The sequence below is a fragment of the Macrobrachium rosenbergii genome, chromosome 7, assembly GCF_040412425.1.
Source record: "Macrobrachium rosenbergii isolate ZJJX-2024 chromosome 7, ASM4041242v1, whole genome shotgun sequence".
NCBI classification, from domain to species: Eukaryota; Metazoa; Arthropoda; class Malacostraca; order Decapoda; family Palaemonidae; genus Macrobrachium; species Macrobrachium rosenbergii.
Genome location: NC_089747.1, coordinates 102,637 through 118,659, shown reverse-complemented (window position 1 = coordinate 118,659; position 16,023 = coordinate 102,637).

Sequence of the window (16,023 nt, the reverse complement as noted above, 5' to 3'; positions counted from 1 at the left end):
AGCGTGATTAACGAGGCATTATGTCCACAAACTCGACAGAGTTCAGAAGTTGAAGGTCCCAAAAAGAGTCCCAAAAGACGGTTGATTAAGTTGATTAGATTCTAATGAGAATAGAGAATAAAAGGAAAGTGGTAGTGGATTGATTAGGAGTTGAAAATGGATGCTAACGTATTCATATCATAAATATTACTAAAATAAAATAAATGGTTATAAGAGAGTTGATAAGAGTTGATTAGATCCAAATGAGAATAGAGAATAGAAGATAAATGAGAATGCTAGTTGACTGATGCGAGTTGACAGTGGATGCTTACTTATTCATATCCCGATATTACAAAGCTTTTCTTTGGTTTAATTTTGTATCAAAAGATAAAATAATATTCTAGATTTTTATTTCTGTATCACGCAAAACTTGTGAGAATACTGGGGTTATTTCAAAACGAGGATAATTCTTTTAAAACTAATGATTTCATAACTATAAAAATTAATTTCAATTATTATTAATAATTATTATATTAAAATTATTATTATTATTATTATTATTATTATTATTATTATTATTATTATTATTATTATTATTGAAACAAGCTAACGACTGATTCGTAGTTTTTCTAATGAAAAAGATAAATCTATTTTTTGTATATTCTTTTATATACTAAATAATTTACATAGATCAAATATTACAAAAACTAAGTTAAATGAAAATCCTTAGGTTATTATTATTATTATTATTATTATTATTATTATTATTATTATTATTATTATTTGAAAAACAAAGAACGAAACACTTATTATTATTTTATTATAAAAACAAAGAACGAAACACTTCCTGGTGTTTATTATGTAACTGTGTGTAAATGTGTGTGTGTGTGTTTGTGTGTGTTGACGCAGCCACTTCAAGCGGAATGGATAAGCATTAACGCCCAGACCTCCAGAAAGGGGAGAGAGAGAGAGAGAGAGAGAGAGAGAGCGAGAGAGAGAGAGAGCTCCAACGCCAGATGTAATTCCAGTTTGATAGTTCAGGGACGACCTGTTCCTCCCAGCCGCTACGAGATTCAGTGACATTGTCAGCAAAGTTACCTTACGCTCGGATGGCTGTCTCGCTGGGCTAATCGCTCGGATGGTCTGTCTTTTGGGGATTCTTAAAGGCGGGGATGCTAAACGGGGGATTCTGATTAGGGGACTATAAAAGGAAATTCTTAAAGGGAGATTCTGAATGGAGGACTATAAAAGGAGGATTCTTAGAGGGGGGATTCTAAAAGAGGGATTCTGAATGGGGGACTACAAATGGGGGATTCTTAAAGGGTGATTCTAAAGGGAGGATACTTAAAGTGGGGATTCTAAAAGGGGGATTCTAAAAGGAGGATTCTGATGGGGGACTATAAAAGGAGGATTCTTAAAGGGGATTCTGAATGGGGATTCTTAAAGGGGATTCTAAAAGGGTGATTCTGAATGGGGTACTATAAAAGTAGGATTCTTAAAGGGTGATTCCAAAAGGGAACTATAAAAGGAGGATCCTCAAAGGGGGATTCTAAAAGGTGAACTATAAAAGGAGGATCCTTAAAGGGGAATTCTAAAAGATGAACTATAAAAGGAGGATCCTTAAAGGGGGATTCTTAAAGCGGGATTCTAAAAGAAGGATTCTCAAACTTGGGATTCTAAAAGGAAGGATTCTTAAAGGGAGATTTTTAAGGCGGGATTCTAAAAGGAGGATTCTTAAAGTGGGGATTCTAAAGGGAGGATTCTTAGAGGAGGGATTCTAGAATGGGAATCATAAAAGGGGATTTTTAAAGGAGGACACTCTAAAAGGAGGATTCTAAAAGAGGAATTCTAAATGTGAGGATTCTAAAAGGAGGATTCTTAAATGAGATTCTAAATGGGAGATTCTAAAAAGGGGATTCTGAAAAGGGGATTCTAAAAGGAGGATTCTAAAAGTGCGAGTCTAAAAGGAGAATTCTAAAAGGGGATTCTAAAAAAGATTCTAAAAAGGGGATTCTAAAAAGACGACTCTAAAAGGAGGATCCTAACAATCAGATTCTAAAATGGGAATTCTAAAAGGAGGATTCTAAAAGGAGGAATCTAAATGAGCGAACTAAAAGGATGACTACAAAAGGAGATTTTTTACAAGGAGGATCCTAACAGGCAGATTCTAAAAGGGGGATTCTAAAAGGGAGGATTCTAAAAGATGATTCTAAAAGGGCGATTCTAAAAGGGGATTCTAAATGGGAGGATTCTAAAAGGGGTATTCTAAAAGAGGATCCTGAGAGGGGGTTAATCTAAAAGGAGGATTCCAAAAGGAAGGATTCTAAATGGGAGGATTCTAAAAGGGGATTCTAAAAGGAGGATTTTAAAAGGCAAACTCTAAAAGAGGATCCTGAGAGGGGGTTATTCTAAAAGGATTATTCTAAATGGAGGATTCTAAAAGGAGGATTCTAATTGGGAGGATTTTAAAAGGCGGGATTCTAAAAGGAGGATTCTAAAAGCGGGATTATAAAAGGGGAATCTAAAGGATCTAAGAAGGGATTCTAAAGGGGGTTTCTAGGAAAAGGATTCTGAATAAAGATTCTAAAAGAGGGATTCTAAAAGGAGGTATTTTTAAAAGAGGATTCTAAAAGATAGGGTGTCTCCGATTCTGCACAGAATCGCTTCGAGTTTATTTTGATCCGAAGACCAAAAGAAAGAGAGAGAGAGAGAGAGAGAGAGAGAGAGAGAGAGAGAGAGAGAGAGAGAGAGAGAGGAACCTTCTCTTGAAGCCCTCTAGATTAATGAACCACAACTTAAGTGGAGGTTTGTTTTCAAGATCAATGCAAAAGTTCGTAATTAGCTGAGGGCTGACGAAGGAATACATCCTGTGTCTTTCGGCTAGGAAAAATCAGTGGGATTTCTCTTAAGACTTTCTTCCAAGACTCTTTTCTCGAGACCTTCAGAAAGAACTGGATAAAATAGGACAGCCGTTGTCAGTGGGAGTTGTAGAGGGGAGGGGGTAGCTAAAATGGTCCAAATTTCGTCTTGATTAACGACGAGTTACGTCAACCGTCACGTCATCTTAGTAAACAGTTTCCAGAGTGCGATGGAGAGAAGATTAAGCCGGGGGTGGGGGAGAAAGGGAGAAGAGGGGGAAGGTTAAATTAATATTCAAGAGATTCAGTAAATCTTGCTCCTTGATATTAAAGGAATAAGCTGTTGCTATAGAGGAACTGCTAAACAAGTTCTATTGCACCAAATTGAATACTTAGGAAAAACCGAGCTGTTTCTTGATAATAATAATAATAATAATAATAATAATAATAATAATAATAATAATAATAATAATAATAATAATTACTGTTATTATTATTATTATTATTATTATTATTATTATTATTATTATAAAACGATGTCAGTGTTGTATAATGTTATTATATGCGATGACTACAGCTTTTAGTCTGAAAGATTATACTGTCCATGTTACAGTTCGTAAGTTAATGGGCGATGTATCTATTGTCAGTTGAGAGACGATGTATTCCTTGTAATTTCCTGTAGCTTCTGCAGGACCCCAGATAACTACAGTCAACAGAAGGGCAAAGTTACTTCAGCTAGGATGGGCATCAGACGACGATCGTTCCTTTAGATGATCTCTATGTCAGGTTTCCGGGATGATAATCGCGCTAGCGAGCAGAATGTTTATTGGTAACCTTAAGTTCATTTTCCAGGCACTTTGTGAGTCGTCTTTTGACGTTTGTCGTTTGTTTCTTCGTCCTAAACCAGGTTAGAATTGTAGCCTGAATAATCAGGTTCTTCATTTCCATAATTAGGATTTAATGTTTTCAGCTGAAAACTTTTTTTTTCTAAATAATGCTACGAAATCTGGAAGATAAGAATTCATTGTACCTGGAGCTTGTACAGACACAGATCTTAGGAATATGGGCAGGAAATTCTTTATATATTCTTCAAACTCCATAACTTCTAGATTCTTTTACATCACCTCTTGACCTTCCCAAACTTCTTGGGAAGTTTTAACGGATCCCTGTAGATTAATGAAACAGATCCCGGCACCACCTTGAAGAATTTATACACATAAGTTGATGCAACTGAAATCTCTTCAAGAAAGTTCGTCTCTGAAGCTTTATCTGAAGGAAGTTTAGTTCGGGTCCCGTTCTGTTCTTTGTTAGACTTTCTCTCTCTCTCTCTCTCTCTCTCTCTCTCTCTCTCTCTCTCTCTCTCTCTCTCTCTCTCTCTCTCTCTCCTATAAATATTCCTCGTTTTATTTTGCATTCAAGAAGCGAAATGAAATTCACTTTTCTGCTAAGTAAAACGATTTGGGATTTTGGAATAATTTCTTTCTCTCTCTCTCTCTCTCTCTTCTCTCTCTCTCTCTCTCTCTCTCTCTCTCTCTCTCTCACACACACACACACACACACACACACATAGCGCGTTCCATTTTCAATCTCATTCTGATCATATCTTAAAAAGAACAGATCTCCACATCAAACAACCTCAACTTACGATTGATATCTGAAACTGAATCAAGATTGAGAAAGGTTTTTGACAATTGGTTCAAATGAAACTTATTAATTATTATTTTTGTAATGCGTTTGAAATTATTGTTGGGAATATTTCAAAGCGAAAGCTATTGTTCTGGGACACTGGGTAGCTATTTGTTAGTAGTGCAGGGTTCGTCAACAGTCAGATAATAGCATTAATCCCCTTTCTGATAAATCCAATAGATTTATCAGAAGTACAAAGGTCCAGTAAATATTGATGGAATCATATCAATGTTTATTGTATGTCATGTTGTATATAATCAATAATGAATTCAGCTGTAAAGGGCTTAGTTGATATGCTTTTGTGTGTGCGTGTGTGTGTGTGTGTGTGTGTGTGTGTGGGATATGACCTGTTGACGTCATTATAGACTGTTATTAATTACAAATTTATAACTATTCAGAAATGGTTGGTTTAAATATTAGTTTGATATCTTTCTTTTAGGAAATAGGTAAGTAAATTCTTTACCTCGGTACCCAGTTTCACATCAAATGTTGGAATTTAGATGTTAAGTAAAACCAAAACTTTTGATAAATATTAGATATTAAATTCTGTGTTTAAAATATCTACAGAAAAAATTTTAAAACTATTCAGTATATGTAAAATATTAAGAGAATTACTCGCTTGAATATAATTTACAGATAGGTCAGTGGCACCGAGAGAATACTTAAAAGTAGAAGTAATTAATTACTGGGGTTTGAAGGCGAGAGGGTATAGTAAGTTTTCATCATCTACAGATGAAAACTTTGATTTTATCAAAGTGGAGAAAGGTGTTTAAGAATGTGTGTTGCTTCAAACATTTTTAGTTTTTCTGTAAAAGAAAACTGTTGTGCCGGCTTTGTCTGGCCGTCCGCACTTTTTTCTCTCCGACCTCAGATCTTAAAAACTACTGAGGCTAGAGGGCTGCAAATTGGTATGTTGATCACCCACCCTCCGATTATCAAACATACTAAATTGCAGCCCTCTAGCCTCAGTAGTTTTTATTTTATTTAGGGTTAAAGTTAGCCATAATCGTGCGTCTGGCAACGATATAGGCCAGGCCACCACCAGGGTGTGGTTAAAGTTTCATGAGCCGCGGTTCATACAGCATTATAACGAGACCACCGAAAGATAGATCTATTTTCGGTGGCCTTGATTATCCCTGTACAGAAAACTTGATTGCGCCGAAGAAACTTCGGCGGATTTTTTACTTGTTTAAGGTTGTATTTAAGGAATAATGAACTTTCCTATTCTAAAGAAAGAGAATTTGAAACAATTATATTGCTACTTTAAGCATTTTTCAAAGTTCTTCTTAAGGAATATTACAAATTCTCAATTACAAACTCTCACTCGAAAGAACGAGAATTAGTTCAGTGTTGCTTAATGCATTCTACTCAAGGGATAATGTAAGTTCTCACTTGAAAGAGAACTGAATCACCAACTGAATATGGTCTCGTTCGGTTTGAAACATCGAGAAGCAGCCAGGGTTGGACAGTTATAATTAACATAAAATAACCCAACTGACGAGCGTTCGTAGTAAGTAAATAACTGTACCTTCATGAAAATTAATTCCCTATTACAAACCTCAGTTACGTCAAAGTACTTCCTCCCCTGTAAAGCAGAGCTGACTAAAATCATTAATAACTTTTAGAACCCAAAACAGAAATAAAAATCTGCTGCGCCTCGACCTGTTTACCCATGTCAGAGTTGGCATAAGAAACCCCAGTATCCACTGGCCATTACAGAAGGATTTCCAGATTCATAAGGGCACACTGGCTCACTTAACGTTTATGGGGAGGGTTGGAATCCTAGGATGCAAGGAACAGAATCCTTTGAGGGGAAACTCTGGCTCAAATGGATTTTAAACAGATTTTAAACACGGGAAAGAAACATGGAACCATGTTGCTTTGGAAGTTGAGATCACCAGCAATTCTGAGATCAAATATGTCAGTTTGAGGGGATAATTTTCAGATAAATTATCAAACTAATGTGTTAGGAATGAGTTACATAATTAAGTGATGAATTGCATACGCTATCTCTAATTAATAAGGAAGGGAATGTCTACATACTCGCATTTTGGGTGGTTGTGTCTGAGTATTGCAGAACTATTCCCTCGATATTTGCATTCCTCAAATTGCAAACCACTTAGTCTGGATATGATTAATTCTCTCTCTCACTCTCATCTAAGACATACTCTCTCCCTCGCTCTCACTCTGATCAAAAGCATTCTCTCTCTCTCTCTCTCTCTCTCTCTCTCTCTCTCTCTCTCTCTCTCAGTCTAAGTCATCTTTCTCTCTCTCACTCTCATGTAAGACATTCTCTCTCTCTCTCTCTCTCTCTCTCTCTCTCTCTCTCTCTCTCTCTCTCTCTCTCTCTCTCTCTCTCTCTAAAACCAGCAACCGCCCACCACCATCACACAAACCCAAGACCTATCCTCTTTCTAAAAGATCCAATCCTGCAGGAGAACGAAGCCTCTCGTAAACACAGGATCAGCAACACCAACACAAAACGCCTCCCCTACGATCCCATTAACAAAACATAGAGGGGTCAGACAGAGATGCCCTTTTGTTAAGGCAATTTGACGGAGGCTCTCCCGATCTTGTGTGATTATCTGCAGGCCTTCTAGGGACGTAGGGACGACAGAACATCGTCAGCAGCAGCTCAGGGCAAAACCCTTTTTCTGTTTTCAAGAGGAATGGTGTTAGTGTGGACATGTAAACTCGTTGTTTGTGATGATCTTGGAAATTGTCACACAGGAGGATGAGAGTGAGAGACGGAATGTTAGACGTGTGTAGGCGATTTTGTTTATTACTGATAAATGGAACTGGCTTGCTCGTTTAAATATGTACACACGTTCGCTTCGTCTCTTAAAAAACATACTTTTCTTTCTTTTATGACATAAAAATGTGTATAAACACACACATATATATACATACACATACACACACAACTCACACACACACACACACACATATATATATATATATATATATATATATATATATATATATATATATATATATATATATATATATATATATATATACATATATATACGTTAAAAAAGAAGAAGAAGATATATATATATATATATATATATATATATATATATATATATATATATATATATATATATATATTTATATATATTATATATAATATTATATATATATATATATATATATATATATATATATATTATATATATATTTATATATATATATATATATATATAGAGAGAGAGAGAGAGAGAGAGAGAGAGAGAGAGAGAGAGAGAGAGAGAGAGAGAGCCAGCCATCATCATTCCTGTTTCTCAGGACCAATTCCACAAAGGCATTGGTTGGCCAGTTGGAAAAAATGTCACCAAGAAAATATATAAAGCCTCTTAAACAAAAGTCTTAATCGCTCATATATTTATACATACAGTATGTTTCCTTTACTACAAGGTAGAAGGATATATTATTGTTTAGACTAGTAGTATCAATTTTGTGTTGCAGTTTATTATGTAAACTGAATTTTTTTCTTATTTTGCAGGTTTGAGTTTCTAGCAAGTGCTGTTAATAGGCATCAAGTTGCTGTTCGTAGGATCTCTGGAACCTAGAATGGAGGATGTATCCTAAAGTAAGTGTAATCAGAATTTGAATCCTGGAAGAACATTCAGTTTAAAAATGTCTGGAATGCCTGAGTGTACACTTATATATTCTTGTATATAACCTCATTTTGAAAAATGAAATCTAAACTGACCCTTTCCCATATATCAAATTCTGGAACATCCCCATTTTGAAAATCTGGAACATCGCCCCATTTTGGAAAATTAAATTCTTAACTGATCCTTTATCATATCTCAAATTCTGGAACATCGCCCCATTTTGGAAAATTAATTTCTTAACTGACTCTTTATCAAACCTCAAACTCTGGAACATTGCCCCATTTTGGAAAATGAAATTCTGAACTGTCCCTTTATCATATCTCAAATTCTGGAAGATAACCCCATTTTGGAAAATGAAATTTTTAACTGACTCTTTATTTTATCTTAATTTCTGGAACATCGCCCCATTTTGGAAAAAGAATTTCTTAATTGACTCCTTATCATATTTCAAATTCTGGAACATAACCCCGTTTTGGAAAATAGAATTTTAAACTGAACTTTTTTTCACATCTCAAATTCTGGAACATAACCCCATTTTGGAAAATAAAATTGTAAACTGACCTTTCATCATAATTCTCGAAGTCTGGAACGTCATACCATTTTTGAGCAAAAAGGAAACTCATGATTGGGCTCTCTGCTGTCAGACCATAATCCCATTGAAGCAATTTTCTTCCATCCTTTCAAACCTGATGGAATAAAAAAAAAAAAAAGGGAGAAGAAGCTAAATTCCTTCCGCATCTGGTTATATAATTCTGCTTCTTCATGTCAGTGACGGGAGAGAGAGCCCCAGGACCCAGGTAGCTCTTTTCCAGCAATCTCTGGAAGGCATAAGACTCTCTCCTTCCAGGTCTTTTCATGTCACTGTTGGGAATCTTTATTCATCTTTATTCATCTCAAATTGGATCACGGTTGCAGTCACCACGATTCTCCTTTTTTGCTTGCTCCCTCATTCTCCGACGTGAGGCCACGTTCTCTTGGCGTTTTCTTGACGGTAAAAAAAAAAGCTTTCAAAGCCACGAATCATTTTAATAAAAACGGGATCATTTTAAAAATTCAATGGTGGTTAAATATCTTGATGCATATATGTTCCCTGTATGAATTCGGGGTTTTGCTATGAAAGATGATATCTATTTTATTTCCCATTCCGATTTCCTTAATGTATTTAAGTGGAAATTCGATCCTGATTGTTAGGAAATTTATAAATTTCTAAATGGGTTTCAGTAGAAATTTCAGTCCATATTATTAGGAAATTTAATCCAGAATTTCCATAATGTGTTCATGATTGGAAATTTCCGTCCATATAATTAGGAAATTTACGAATTTCCGTAATGTGTTTCAGTGGAAATTCCAATCCATATTGTTAAGAAATTTACGAATTTCCATAATGTGTTCATGTGGAAATTTGATCCAAATTATAAGGAAATTAATAAGTTAAGCCTACCTTGTCGCGTTTGTAATTACAAGACAATATGTTGATTAATTATTTTCATAAGATATTTCATTTAACTGACTGATTTGATCTTGATCAAAACGAAATAATAGGTTGTGATCTTGGGTTAACAATTGTGAATTGTTACACCCTTCCTCCTTGGTAACAATCTTACAATATTACAACTACAGAAAAGTTCAGCTCAGTCCCATCAAAAATAATTATTCTTTCTAATGAATACCAAATAATGACGTCACTCTCATTATATGACGAATGAGAATCCATAATGAGAATATGACGACGATGATGATGACGATGATGATGAGATCCATTTAAGGGGAGGCAATGGAGAATATAATGATGATGAGACACATTAAAATGGGGGCAACGACGAGGACCAACGATAAGGAAACTTTCTTACTCTCTGGAATCTAATAAATTTTCCAGATTTCGACCACTTGGTGACTTCCAAATTTCTTCTAATCTTCCCAGGAGGAAAGTCGAGGAAAGACCCGAATTTGGCATCGACCCCCCACCGGGACAATTAGCACTTATCAGGATCCATTAAAAGGGACGTTTTGGGACAATTCCGTTTGACACAAAAATAAAAAGTTTTTATCGATTTTCATTAAATGAAGAAACGAGCCTTGAATTGGTGAAGTTCGATTGAATTTGGCCAATCGTTTCCTTTTTTTCCATCGTTTCTGCCTAAATGAGGGTTGCTCGATTTTTCCTACATTCTTAAAAAAACCACGTTTTTATGAAGTATTACTTCAAAACTCACAGCTTGCTTTGTATCAAATCGATTGATATATATATAGTATACATGATTAAATATTTTGTGATGTATATCATGCGAACTTCATCCTTTATAGTATATATTATATATATATATATATATATATATATATATATATATATATATATATATATATATATATATATATGTGTGTGTGTGTGTGTGTGTGTGTATATATATATATATATATATATATATATATATATATATTTATGTATGTTTGTTTATGTGTGTGTATGTTTGTGTATTCCTACTTGTATTGGGAGAAGAGAGAGAAAGAGAGAGAGATGAACCTAGTAATTTTCTGGCCATAATTCTCAAGACGACCCTACCAGGACACTTAAATATTTACTGTCTTCAGTCATTACCTGGCTTAAAATCCCATCAGCGTAAGGAAGAAATTGAATGACCTAGCCACAATCTGTGCTTATTACACTGATATTAGATTGAAAGTCACAAACAGGTAGAATTAATACTTAATTTTGTCTTGAATAGAAAAATGTATTATTGACCTCAGAGTAATGCTTCAAATTATTATTATTATTATTATTATTATTATTATTATTATTATTATTATTATTATTATTATTATTATTATTATTATTCAGAAGATGAAGACCCTGTTCATATGGAAAAAGCCCGCAGGAGCCATTGACTTGAAATTCAAGCTTCCAAAGAATATGGTGTTCATTCGAACGAAGTGACAGATAGTAATGGGAAATGGAGGATATCAGTTATTAGAAAAATAGATCAATCAACAAATTAATAAATAAATAAAAAATATAAAAATGTGGCTAAAATATTAAAACACAAGTTGAATTGTAGTAAGTTACGAAGATATTAGTTATAGAAAGAGGATATCAGTTATTAGAAAAATAGATCAATCAACAAATTAATAAATAAATAAAAATGTGGCTAAAATATTAAAACACAAGTTGAATTGTAGTAAGTTAGGAAGATACTAGTTATAAAAAATCAAAATTCAAAAGCTTGATAATTATATTGAGGTGCAGATATTGCACATTACTCTCACTAGGATACAGAGTAATCTAAAAATCCTTCTCTTAGGATATCCCGCCTCAGGATTGACAGAGACCATCCTTGGATATGACAGGGTGGGCCAAAAAAAGTTTCGGGTCCTCAGGTCAGGTCACCATTCCATCCTTCAAAGTCTGCGACAATGGAGGGGTCAGCCCCGACTGAGTTTGGCTTTGTCAATCCTTCAATGTGACAGGAATCACAGGGAAAAGGAGAGTTGGCCGAGGGAAAGAGAAAGAAAGTGGTTTTCCCAAACTTTCGTTTCCTTAAACTTTCACTTTTAATAGGTCTCTTCACTTTCCTGTAAGTGAAAGCTTCATCAAAATTAAATCCCAGTTGCTTTCTCCATAATTGAATGTGTTAGCAATCACAGGGAAAGGAGAGTTGGCTGAGGGAAAGCGAAAGAAAGTAGTATCCTAAACTTTCACTTGGTTTATGTCGACTGAGGTTCACTAAAGTGAAAGTGTCATAAGAGTGAAGTCCTTGTTGACTAAAGTATTGTCCTTGAACTTTCGTTTCCCTAAACTTTCACTTGTTGTAGGTCTCTTGGCTTTCCCTAAAGTGAAAGTTTCATAAAAACAAATATTTATATATATAATGTATATATACACATATATACATACATACAAATATATAATATATATATATATATATATATGTAGATATATATAATAGATATACATATACATCTATATATTAATATATATATCTATATACAATTATCATTGTGCAATTATTGTGCAATGCAGTTCAAAAGAACTAGATTGCAAGACGTGAATGCCAAGGGCACCTCACCCTTACCCTTCAGTACTTCTGAAGATGTGCAGATATTAAACATTGATTACTCTGCAATCTGTGCAGCGAAGATTTTCAATTTCAATAATTGCAAAGTCTCTGAAACATTTCATTGCTTCTCAAATGGAAATATTCTCTTTAATAATCCCATGAAAGGGAAGGAGTATCAAGAGGGAAAGGTTTAACCCAAGGGTTTAACCCGATGGTTTAACCCCCAAGGTTTAACTTAGAGGTTTAAGCCAAAATTTTAACGTAAACGTTTAATCCAAAGGTTTAACACGAAGGTTTAATCCAATGGTTTTATTCAAAGATGTAACCCTAAGGTTTAACCCAGAAGTTTAACCCAGAAGTTTAACCCAAAACTTTAACCCAATGGTTTAACCCAAAGACTTAACCCAAAGACTTAACCGAAAGATTTAACCCAAAGGTTTAACCCAGAGGTTTAACCGAAAGATTAAACCCCAAGGTTTAACCTAAAAGTTTACCCCAAAAGTTGAACCCAAAATTTTAACCCAAAGTTTTTTAACCTCAACGTTTAATCCAGAGAATTAGCCTAAAGGTTTAACCCAAAGACTTTACCAAAAGCTTTAGCCCAAAGGTTTAACAAAAAGATTAAACCCAAAGGTGTAACCCAGAGGTTTAACCCAAAGGTTTTATTCAAAGATTTAAATCAAAGGTGTAACCCAAAGGTTTTGAACCTAAAGGTTTAACCCAAAGACTTAGCCCAAACATTTAGCCCAAAGCTTTAACCCAAAGAGTAAACCCAAAGGTTTAACCCAAAGGTTTAACCCGAAGACTTAACCCAAAGCTTTAACCCAAAGAGTAAACCCAAAGGTTTAATCCAAAGACTTTAACCCAAAGCTTTAACCCAGAGATTAAACCCAAATGTTTAACCCAAAGATTTAACCCAGAGAGAGAGAGAGAGAGAGAGAGAGAGAGAGAGAGAGAGAGAGAGAGAGAGAGAGAGAGGGAGAGGGAGAGAGAGAGCCTGACTAATCTTTAGCCTCTAAGAGGCTTAACGTATTCAGAGTCAAGCTCTGAACGTTTAGCCTTCCATCAGGTAATCGCGTTACCTGCCACAGAAGAATTGAACGCGAGACATCATTCGCTATAAAAACAAGGATGCAGATAAATAAATAAATAAACAGATAGATAAATATACAAATTAATATATATATATATATATATAGAATTATATATATATATATATATATATATATATATATATATATATATATATATATTTGTATTTCCATCTTTTATATTTTATTCATTTGTGTATATATATAATTATTTACTTTTTATTTATAAATTTATTTAAGTTTTTTATCTTCATTTTAATTTTTATCTTTATTAATATGTTTTTTCATATATATATATATATATATATATATATATATATATATATATATATATTTATTTATATATATGCACATGTATATATACATATGCATATTCATATATGGATAAATGAGTAGATCAATAAAAATAAAATAAAAAGACAGGTGAAAATAAAAATAATTAAATAATTAATAAATAAAAAGTAAAAATATACATATATATACAAATAAATAGAACATAAAAGATGGAAATATAAAAATGCAAATACAAATAACTAGATAAGTTAGTAAATAATAAAAGATTAAAAAATAAAAGAATATAAAAATTAAAAATAGAAATATGATAAATAATTAATATATAAAGAATAAGAAATAAAAAACGAAAAATTATAAAATGAAGAAATAAATTAATTAATCAATAAAGTAATAAAATATGAAATATAAAAAAATGCAAAAATACAAAAAAATACAAAAATAAAAAAATACATATATAAATAAACAAATAAATAAAAGAAATTAATAAAGATTGACGAAGCACCTTTGACATTTGTTACTCTCAGTTAGGCCAAGTGAATCGAGGTGAAAACGCTACAGTTACTGTGAACAGTTTTGTTTATTTTTATAAGAAAATTGGGGACAGACACAGCCAGCCAGCGTGATGAAAAAAAGTTGAGAAATATGTTTTTTTTTTTATTCGGTTCCCCCAAAAAAAATCCTACAAAAAAGATTGCTAGTAGTTGAGTTTTCCTTTGCACTACAAAGCTATAGGCTGGTGTTCGTGTCATGTAAACATTGAGTGAATGTGTTCTGAAGTTTAATTGTTGATGAAATTTTGCATATTTAGACTTTAGATATATTCATCACGTTTTCCTGTTTGTTTAGGTTAACATACGACGCCCAAACGTGCCAAAATATCTGCAGAAACTCTTTATATTTACGCAGAACAGAAACAAAATTATGAGGGGAAAATAGAAGTTTAACAGTTGATTAAAATATCATATACGTAGACTCTCCATAATACGATAATATTTTCATATTTCTTCAGGTTTACAGACGACGCCAAAACGCGCCAAAATATCAACAGAAATTCTTTTTATTCCCATAAAATCGGAACGAAATTACGATGGAAAATGAAGAAATCGTATGTCTTCCAAACTCAATTGCACCTCCAGCAACTCCCTCGAGAATTGTCACTAATATCTTCCAGATAGAAGGAGAAAATAAAACTGGAACTCGGACACACGAGAAGATATACCCCTGTTATCCCCTGGGAGTTAAAACCTTGAAAAACAAGTAAAAAATGGGCCGAAGTTTCTTCGGCGCAATCGAGTTTTCTGTGCAACCGCTACAGCTGATAATCAAGGCCACCGAAAATAGATCTATTTTTCGGTGGTCTCGGTATAATGCTGTATGAGCCACTGCCCGGTGGTGGCCTTTCCTATATCGTTGCCAGACGCACGATTATGGCTAAATTTAACATTAAACAATATAAAATTACTGAGGAGGCTAGAGGGCTGCAGTTTGGTATGTTTGATGATTGAGGATGGATGATCAACATACCACCAGCAGCCCTAGCCTTAGTAGTAGATCTGAGGGCGGACAGAAATCACAGAGCGGACGGACGGACAAAGCCGGCACAATAGTTTTCTTTTACAGAAACCTAAAAACATGGATTCTTCCGCTTCTGATCAGGTGCAATTATTGAAGTTTGATGACAAGCTGGTCACCTTCGACTGCGTTGAGGTTCGAGTTACTCTTTTGGGGGGAAAGGCTGTCAAAGCAAGTGTAATGCAGAAGGAAACTATATTAACCGAATCCAAAATATCAGTGGCACTTTAGAGAGAGAGAGAGAGAGAGAGAGAGAGAGAGAGAGAGAGAGAGAGAGAGAGAGAGAGAGAGGGTCACTTCCGGAATTTCATGGGATTTCAAACGAGGTCGCGTTCAGGACGGCTCCAGCAGTGAGATTAAAACATTAATTTGAAAAACGAAATCCCTGAATAGGATTTTGTAAAGAACGGAATATCCAGTTTCCCATGTCGAGAGAGATAGGGAGGTGAACGTCATACGATTTAGCTTTTGAGGAAATTATTCTTTTTAGCTAAAAGATATTAATATTTTTTACTCATTTTGTGCTGAATCTTTTATGTTTTGTTTCAAAGGTTTTTACTTATGGTGTGGAGTGAAAAGCATTAATTTTTAACTATCTTTCAGGAGATGAGCGGTGAATATCATACAGTTTAGCTTTTGGGGAAATGAAACTTTTTTGCTAAGTAATATTAATAGTTTTTATTCATTTTGTGATGAATCTTTTAAATGTTTCATTGCAAAGGTTTTCGTTTATAGGGTGGAGTGAAAAACATTAATTTATCGACTTTTCAAACAACGCACAATGTAGCTTTTGGGAAAATGATATTTTTTGCCAGAATGATTATTAGGTTTGATTTATTTTGTATTGAACCCTTTATCTATTTTATTT